Source organism: Giraffa tippelskirchi, chromosome 11, assembly GCF_054371585.1.
Source record: "Giraffa tippelskirchi isolate mGirTip1 chromosome 11, T2T-mGirTip1v1.2.pri, whole genome shotgun sequence".
Lineage (NCBI taxonomy): Eukaryota > Metazoa > Chordata > Mammalia > Artiodactyla > Giraffidae > Giraffa > Giraffa tippelskirchi.
The window spans coordinates 144,862,365-144,871,468 of NC_137285.1; positions in this window are offsets into that span (position 1 = coordinate 144,862,365).

A 9,104-nucleotide genomic window follows, 5' to 3' on the forward strand; every position below is an offset into this window, starting at 1 on the left:
AGAATAAAGAGCCCCTCCCGCCCCTCATTTGTAAAGACCTCTTCCTGATAGCTCAGTTGGTAAAGAATCTGCCTGCAATGCAGGAGACCCTGGTTCGGTAAGATCCACTGGAGAAGGCATAGGCTACCCCCTCCAGTATTCTTGGGCTTCCCTTGTAGCTCAGCTGTAAAGAATTCATCTGCAGTGAGGGAGACCTGGATTCGATCCCTGGGTTGGGAAGATCCCCTGGAGAAGGGAACAGCTACCCACTCCAGTATTCTGGCCTGGAAAATTCCATGGACTACAGTCCATGGGGTCACAAAGAGTCAGACACGACTGAGCGACTTTCACTTCACTTCACTTCACCATTTATTACTGCTGTAGCCACGTGTTCCAGGAAACAAACTCACTCAGAAGGACAATGCAGAGAGTGGAGTGCAGTTTATTACACCAGCGGGCCCAAGGCAGAGTCTCCTCTTAGCCAAGGACCCTAACCGACTTTTGTGAAAACTTTATATACCTTAAGTGTACTGCTCAAGCCCCTATCCCCACATTCTTTAAACCTAGCCTGGAAAGTGTTAAAGGGAGATATGATGAGGTTACAGCCATGATTTATAATCAGAAGGGTCAGCTGGTTATACACTATAGCCTACACCAATGGGTGCCATAAAGATTATGAAGATGGTTGACCTCATAGGGGATTATTACCTTCCTTTTGGCAATGGGAAATCTTGGTATGGAATCTGGTGTTTATCAGTCCAGGAGGCCAGTTCAGCCGTAGGTATGTTATCCCCATGGCTACCGGGCACATAGTCCAAAGCTCACTGAACGTGCAAGATGGAGTTTTCTTCTTTTTCAAGATGGACTCAGCTCGGCCTGTTCCTTCTCTCCCTCATTACAAAACATTTCAACATTCTTGCCAGCCACCCTGCAGATAGCCCAAACCTGTCATCTATATTCCCTGTGTCACAATTAGGCCCAGGACACTGGCTGGAGACCCCCCACCTCGCCTCCAACCTCCCTGGGCCCACCGCTCTCCCCATCCCTCTCCTCAAGGTGGCTGGCCATTTCTGTCTTTTGTTCAGTGTGAACATAAGCCCATCCGAGTCCGCATCTCTCTTTGCCTTTCTGTGTTTCTTTCTGTCTTACCCCAGCGACTTACGAGCGTCTTTTATTTCTCCAGGCGCCCACCCTTCTGTATTGCTCCCTTCCCCCCACCCCGGTCTCTATCTCGTCTCTGTCTCTGGGTCTCTCCCTTTTTCTTTCTCCTGAGCTGTGGGTCTCCTCTGCCTTTCTCTCCATAATTAGCGTCCCTCCCAGCTTTTACTCACAGGCCCCATGGAGGGAGTGGGGGGGGGGCCGCAGGACCAGGAGGGAGCTGTCTTCCCAGCGAGCAGAAAATGGGCCAATTAAAGCCACAAGGCTGCTCAGGCAGCAGAACCAGGAGGAAGCAAAAATAGCCCCAGGCGGGCCTCACTGGAAAGATAAACAAAGAAAGAGGGAGAAAGGGCAGAAGGAAGGCAGAGTCCCAAGTCCCCGGGTTTCTCGGGTTCTCGGGTAGACCAAGAAGGGAGGGGGTGGCCCCTTCCCACCCAAACCCGGGGTGCGGGCTGGGCTTCGGCTGCTGCCTGCCCGGCATCCCGGCCTCCCGGCCTCGGCCTCCTCCAGCGCTGCTGGAACTTTCCTCCCGCCGGGAGGCAGCCTCCCAGGGCCTCCTCTCAAGTGCGACTGTCCCACTTCACACCTCCCGGTGGTGGCAGCCAAGGCCCGCCTGAGGGGATGCCGGGAGCTGGTAGGCGGGAGGCGGAGGCCGGGCTAAGGCCTCCTGTCTCCTGCCCTCCATCCCCAGGAAAAGCAGGGCCTGCTCCTCCCCGGGTTGCCGAGCTGGGGTCGGAGCGGGTGTAGAATGAAGACCACAGTCTGTCTTCTCAGGGGCTCACGGATCAGCGGGGGAGCGGGGTAAACAGGCAGCATCGACTCCTGCGGTTGTGTAGGAGTGGGCGCGTGTGTGTGTGTGTGTGTGTGTGTGCGTGCGCGCCTCCTCTATAAACTTAGTCAAGGAAGTGCGGCGAGGTCCCCAAGGAATCCATATCTGTGCCCAGCACAGAGTGGGCAGTGGCGGTGGGGACCGTCTCAGACAGATGAAAACCCGAGATCGTCGGAGGAAATGGAGGAAACCCCATGAGGCCCAAGAAGAGTGCGGGGAGGAAGGGGCTGCTTGGAGTCCAGGAAAAGGAGCTTCGAACTTGTGCTCAGAGGACTAGGGAGCCATGACCAGCTTCTAGGCAGGGGAAGGGCACCGCGGCGTGTGCCTGCTGGGAGGGCCGGGGTAGGGTGGACGAGGCTGGAGGCAGTGGCGCAGGCCAGGTGCTACTGCAGACCCCCAGGGGAGGGGCAGCAGGCCCTAAAGGGGCAGTGCAAATGCTGGAGCAAGCCTGTTGGATGAGTGAGTTCCTCAAATCTCTCGTTGCTTGGCCGACCTCCAAGGCTGAGGCTGTGGTCTGGCCCCAAGACCCCTCGCTAACTGTCTCCTTGCTCCTCTTCTTCGCAGTGTCTGCACACACACACACACACACACACACACACGCACCCCGCCTATCGGATTCCCCAGACATGGCTGGATTTATTCCAGCTCTGTACCTCTGCTCATTTGATTACTTCCCTCTGGAATGCCCTTCTGTCATCCTCACAAATCAAATCTTTTCTATCCATCAAGATTCAGTTCAAATGACTCCTACTCCAAGCAGCCTTCCCTCCTCAGGAAACATTGGGCCTCTCTTACAGCACAGGCCACTTTGTACTCCTGTATTGTGTGTGTGTGTGTGTGTGTGTGCGCGTGTGCGCGCGCACCTACTCCGTGAACTCAGAGCATCAGCAGAACTGAAATCCGGGTCTGATTCAATAGTTCTGAGAACTGGCCCTGGCCCAGAGAGAGGTCTCCGTGAAAGTTTAATGAATGAAGGAAGGAGGGAGGGAGGGGAGGAGGGAGGGGAGGCGAGAGTCGGCGTTTATTGGGTCACCATGTGTGTGAGGCTTGAGTTGCTTTAGCTTCTGGTGGGTGATCCGTTTCTCTGCTGTGTCTTGCATTCCCAGCCCAGCCTCTAACTTGCTGACTCTGACCTATATTCTGATGTTAACATCAGAGATCCTGATTTTCTTTTTTTCCTAAGACTTACTACAACTCCAACCTCCTCGCTTCTGCCTAGTCACAGAAATATATGACTGGATGGATATACAGATGATTGAGTGGTCAAATTAATGACCAAGGAGAAATCATTTTAAGAATGATAAACTACGAGTGATGTGATACCAGCATTTGGTGGATACCATGCAAATTCTGGCCATTTAGACATTCATTCAGCTGGCACTAACTAGACACCTACGATGATCATGGGAGACCCTAGAGACCAAATAAACACGGTGCCTAACCCCGCAGAGCGGGTGGTCTAGCAAAGGAGACAGAGAAATTGCCAAGAGGACATAGCAGCAGAAACAAAGATGCGAGAATGTGTGGGAGGCTAGCCAAGCAAAGAGAAGAGGCATTCATCACTCACTCATTCAGGAGTATCAGGGAAGGCTTCCTGGAAGAAGTGACATCTAAAGTGTACAAGGAAAGACTGATAAATAGCGGGTAAGGAGGGTAAGTGAGCCTGGCAGAGGGAATAGTATGTATAAAGGGCCAGAAGGAAAGAGTGCAGGGCAGATTTCGTTTGGGAAACAAGAGCATGTCAATCAGACTGAAGCACAGACACTGGGGGTAGCAGAAGAGCAAAGGGCTGTGAATGCCGAAGGAGTTCAGTATCTGTCTTAACAGTGGGGGATCCTCTGAAAAGTTCCAAGCAGGGAAAGATCTGACCAGGGATACAGGAAGACTAGGAATTGAATAATGTCTCTTGAAATTCCTTCTGTTGATACAGAAAGATTATGTTCTTCTGATGTCTTCCCGTAAATAACATTGCACTAAATCAATAAATCATCTGGGAAATTAAAAAACAGGAAATCTTGTACTGATTTTCTTGGCAGTGAAAAAACCAAGAAAACAAAAACAGAATTTACCTCCTACCCCAAAGTTGAAGTTTCTCATTGACCAAGCTTAAATTGCTCTATCTAAAAATGATTTCATTTCATATTTCTAACCCAAAAGGTTAAAAGTTCAGAAATTAAAGCTTATGTCTGTTAAAATAACATCAAGCTTCATTAAAGAAAAATAACCGGAATGCCAAAGTGCATTTTTTTGGCTAAATAATACATTTTCTGGCTTGGATTCATTTCAGGAACCATTCGTTCTCAAGTGTTCACAATAGCTGTGATTAACCTGTTGAGACGTGTATGTATAGTTCACATCTAAATAAATGACTGCCTCAAATAGCTTAGGCAAATACAATGGTAAAAGTGGCAGTTGATTTTCAGATGTAGCTGCAAAGGTAAACAGAAAACAGAAAAGAAATCGCTGTGTAAAAATATAGTAGGTGGCTGTCAACAGGAAACTGACACCCATCTAACCTACAGTCAGCACACTCCACTCACTCAGGACAGCATGGTCATCCAGGGCCAGGCGCGTAGGATGGTGCTTCCTTTAGACACCGTGGGTAAAGGCAGCTGTGTTCAGAAGGCCATTTTTAGACCTGAAGAAGGAAAAGGGGCTTGTCATTAGAAGTGCCAAAGAAAGGATGGTCCAGGCAGAAGAAGAGGAGGTGCCAAGGCCCTGGGGCAGGAAAAGATTTAATGGAGACCTGATGCGAAGAGTTGACTCACTGGAAAAGACCCCGATACTGGGAAAGATTGAAGGCAAAAGGAGAAGAGGGCGGCAGAGGATGTGATGGTTTGATGGCATCACCGACTCAGTGGACATGAACTTTGGCGAACTCCGGGAGTTGGTGAGGGACAGGGATTCCTGGCATGCTGCAGTCCATGGCGTCGCAAAGTGTCACACATGACTTAGCGTTTGAACAACGACAACAACAAAGCAGATGAACTGTCTGGAATCTCCAGGATGTCCCCAACCTGCGTGGGGGACGCCTTCCCTTCCTGTGTTCCCCAAGCTCTCCTCCCATCTCTCTGGGCAGTGTTTCTTCCTTCCTAAGTGGGGGAGTGAAGGGTCCCAAGTCTGTCCAGGAGCTGCCTCCTCCTGCTCGGGCCCTGCCGTCCTTCCCACCACCCCCGCCTCCTCTCCAGCCTGCGCTCTGGCTGCTGATGCCCTGGCTTTGGCGAGATGAAATTAGCTGCAGCACATAGATTTAAAAAACAAAACAAATTAAAATAAAAACAAACCCAGCCATTTAAGGACATCAGGTCTCTAAACAGACACTCAAAGATTTCTTCTCCCCAAGGGAGGTAAGCACCAGGGCCCGGGTCAGGGAGGTCAAGGACGTGAGTGGGTGGGGAGAGTCCTGAATGGGGGGAGAAGGGGGCGGCAGTTCGCTTGTCCAGACTCCCTCCCTCCAGGGGATCTTGCCCTCAGGCCCTGAGAACCAGCTTTGAGAATGTTCTGCTGGTCTCAGGCCAAGCGGTGCCTTGAGTAAGTCTGTTTATTCTCTGGGCCTTCAACAGGGACATGGCTTCTGTTTTCTTTTTTTTACTAACTTTATTTGTACTTTTTATTGTAAAACATTACATACATATAATTTATGTAACATACAGGTTTTTTTTTTAAATTTTATGTTCCTGCTGCTTCTGCAGCTCTATTCCCCACCCCCAGCCCATCTTGAGGGGGCAGTCCTTGCATTTGGTACCAAGCCACTCTCAGCTCCAGAAAGAGGGAGGGGAGCCTGGGGTGCACTTCTGGGCAGTGATCGCATGTGTGAAGGCAAACACATTGCATGTTTTAGAGAATAATATATTTACTTACAAAACAATAAACAAATGGAGGCCTGACATTCACCTCTAGCCTCAGCGACATTGCTAAGGTCTTCTGAATGCCCCATGTTCCCTGCCCCTGTGCACACCCCCAACTCCCCACCTCATTTGCACTAGTTACCACTGGGCTGAAGGCTGCACTATTGAAGCCAGCCAGCCAAAGACCCGGGAACACACTTGCGGTAGGAAAGTGTTAGGTTTCTTTAAGCCTGTAGCTGCAAGGGAGCACAGCCCAGGGAGAGCTTGGGAGTGTCTTGATGAGGCGGGTTTGGAAAAGCCTCTTCATGGTCTGGACTGGCATTGCATGATCCCAAAGAGGACTGCGGAAGCAGATCCAGTCTGGTTACTGAGTAGTCTCCAAAACTTGGCATCTGATCATCTTGATCTAGGAGGCCGGAGGATGAAAGCAGGGCTGGATTGTCACTGGTGAGGGAGCTGCCCTTGCTCAGAAAGGTGGTGGAGAGGAGAGCGCCGTGTCATTTGTGGGGTTGCATGGTGGCCCTGTCATGTCTAGGCTGAGCACAGCTTATGGTTTCTTAAAAATGTCATCCATTTGTCAGCACAGTTTCTCATCAATTAGTGCTAATTATGTCCTTTCTTTTCTTTGTAACATGTAGGTATAATATGTATATTTTGTTTTATGTATGGGTAAACAAGATGTTTATCACCATCACAAGAATCACCAGCACCAGCACCAACATCATCATCACCTCTATCACCGCCTCCATCACCACCATCATCATTACCTCTGTCACCATCTCCATCACCATCTTCACTACCATCATCACCACCTGCATCACCACTATCATCACCACCCCCAGCACCACCATCATCACCACCTCCAAAACCACCTCCATCACCACCATCTTCACCACACCCAGCACCACCATCATCACCAGCATCATCATCACCTCCACCACCACCATCATCACCACCTCCACCACCACCATCATCACCATCTCCATCACCACCATCATCACTACCTTTATCACCACCATCGTCCCACCATCATCACCACCTCCATCACCACCATCATCACCACCTCTATCACCACCATCATCACCAGCATCATCACCACCTCCACCACCACCATCATCACCACCTCCACCACCACCATCATCACCATCTCCATCACCACCATCATCACTACCTTTATCACCACCATCGTCCCACCATCATCACCACCTCCATCACCACTATCATCACCACCCCCAGCACCACCATCATCACCACCTCCAAAACCACCTCCATCACCACCATCATCACCACCTCTATCACCACCATCATCACCAGCATCATCACCACCTCCACCACCACCATCATCACTACCTTTATCACCACCATCGTCCCACCATCATCACCACCTCCATCACCACCATCATCACCAGCATCATCACCACCTCCACCACCACCATCTTCACCACCTCCATCACCACCTCCACCACCACCATCATCACTACCTCTATCACCATCATCAGCACCTCTATCACTACCTCCAACACCACCTTCAGCATCATCACTGCCACTGTGTAAAAGCCCTCCTATCTACACAGGCAGCCTGAGTGGAATGTCACATCTGTTCTGGAGGTTTCACGTGTGTGTGGGGTGCGTCTGTGTGTATGATGGAATGGTTGTTGTGGGTGGGGTGGGAGAGGCTATTTAAAGAGTTTGAGGCTGAGCAGCCCTGACAGTCAAGAAGCTAACTATAAAGAACGGGATCCTCCTCACTGAGCAGATACTGTGTTCCTGTCTTCATTTTTCAATCTCAGTAAAGTTTGAGGGGCTGGCCTGCCAAACAGGTGTGGGGTCTGAGAGTCAGACCAGGGTGGGACTGACAGGAGCCCGACAATGAGGCTCTAATCCACCATACTCTGGCTCTCAGCAGTTTACTGTGTGGCTTCTAACAACTCTGCCTTGGTGAACCTCAGTTTTCTCTTCTCTAAAATGGGAATAATAGTAACCAGCCTCAGTGGACTATGGTGAGGATCAACTGCCATGCAAGTGGCTAGCGTGTAGTTGGAACTCAACAAACTTGGGTCCCCTGTCCCCAGCTGTGACAGGTGGTCACACTCTCCCCTGACTCCTGATGCTGGACAGGGAACAGGAGGCTCCAGGAAAGCCCAGAGCAGATGTGACCTCCCAGCCAGGCTGCTTCTCAGTATCTTCTGATCTTGTCCCGTGCCCAGTGGCAAGGAGGACGCTCAGAGAGGAGGGCATGGGCAGTGAGAGGGTGGGGGAGGCCAGGAGAGGGGAGGAGCCCTGGAAGGGGAAGAAGGAAAAGGGGTGGGAAGAAAGAAAATGCGGAAAGAAGGGAGGGGAGGGGGAATGAAGGGGAACAGGAAAGGACAGGGGAAGCGGAGAAGATGTCAGAGAAAGGAGAAGGGGAGAGGAAGGAAAAACGGGGAAACGGGGGCAGGAGAGCGAGCAGGAGGCACCTGATGCTCAGTGTCGGAGGGGAAAGGCCGCCCGGTCCAGCCACCAGCCCAGGCCTGAGGGAGGGGAGGGGGGAGCTGGGGGGGGGGGCTGGGCGGGCTGGCCTGACCCCCTGCTTAACAACCCCCGCCCCTCCACCTGCTGCCACCGTGGGATCCTCTCAACCTACCATTTTGTCCGCTGGGAACAATAGGGAGCTGTCAGGAGCCGTGTCACCAGCTGCCTCCCCCAGAGGAGAGGATGGCAGCGCCTCCCCGTCCTGGGCCTCAGGGCCAGCTGCCAGTCCAGTGCGGGAGGGCCCAGCAGCTGGGCTGCCCTTGGTCTTGGCTCCTCCCTCTTGGTGCCCCTACCCCTCCCTCTAAATCCGCCAGGCCCCTCTCCCCAGGGGGTTCCCTACATCAGGCTGCTGTTTGCTCAAAATGAGAGAGGGGGCAGGCAGGGGAGGAGTCGTGCAGAAGCACAAGGGTGTCAGGATATGTGTGTTTGGGTCTTTGTCATTATGGCAGAGAGGGCCAGCTGTCCCTCACTATCTGTCCTCCCCTTCTTCCTGATGAATTGCCACCTTTAATTTTGGACTGGCTATGTACTATCCTGGTGGCTCAGATGGTAAAGAGTCTGCCTGCAATGCAGGACACCTGGGTTCGATCCCCAGGGGAAGAAAACAGCTACCCACTCCAGTATTCTTGCCCGGAAAATCCCATGGACAGAGGAGCCTGGTGGGCTACAGTCCATGGGGTCACAAAGAGTCAGACATGACTGAGCGACTATCACTTTCACTTTTTTCCTAACTTGTAATATGACATTGGGCAAGTCACTTTCTGCCTCTGGGTCTCAGT